The sequence below is a fragment of the Cynoglossus semilaevis genome, unplaced genomic scaffold (genome assembly GCF_000523025.1).
Source record: "Cynoglossus semilaevis isolate Cse_v1.0 unplaced genomic scaffold, Cse_v1.0 scaffold1353, whole genome shotgun sequence".
Taxonomy (NCBI): domain Eukaryota; kingdom Metazoa; phylum Chordata; class Actinopteri; order Pleuronectiformes; family Cynoglossidae; genus Cynoglossus; species Cynoglossus semilaevis.
The window spans coordinates 4,021-4,649 of record NW_007585178.1 but is presented as its reverse complement, the minus strand read 5'-3'; positions in this window follow the sequence as shown (position 1 = coordinate 4,649).

Below are 629 nucleotides of genomic sequence, written 5' to 3'. Positions count from 1 at the left end.
AGGTTATCTTCTGACCGTTCCCATCGATGACCTGGAGCTTAGCAGGGAAGAGCATCCAGTATCCGAGCTTCGCGGCTCTCAACTGGGCCTTAACCGCGAGGAAGGCCGCTCTTTTCCTACGTTGATGCTGAAATCCGGGTAGATGTGTACGTTGGAGCCGCGGAAGGAGAGGTGGCCGGCTTCTCTAGCCAGTTTCAGGTTGCGTTCCTTGGTTTGGTAGTGGCGGATCCGCGCAATGAGCAGGCGAGGGGAAATATTTTGATTTTTACGGGGGATAGCAATTCCGTGCGCCCTGTCGACAATCATAGGAGAAGGGAAGGAGTGTGCACCGAATATTCCCTTCAATAATACCTCCATAAATGCAGTTGGTTGTTCGGCTTCAGCTTTCTCGGGTAATGCAGATGTTGTTTCGCGATCTGCACTGCTCAAAAAAAATAAAGGGAACACTAAAGTAACACGTTGTAGATCTGAATAAATGAAATATTTTTAATAAATACTCTGACAAAAAAATCACACAAAAATTATCAATGAAAATCAAATGTATCAACCCATGGAGGTCTGGATTTGGAGTTATACTCAAAATTAAAGTGGAAAAACACACTACAGGCTGATCCAACTTTGATGTAATG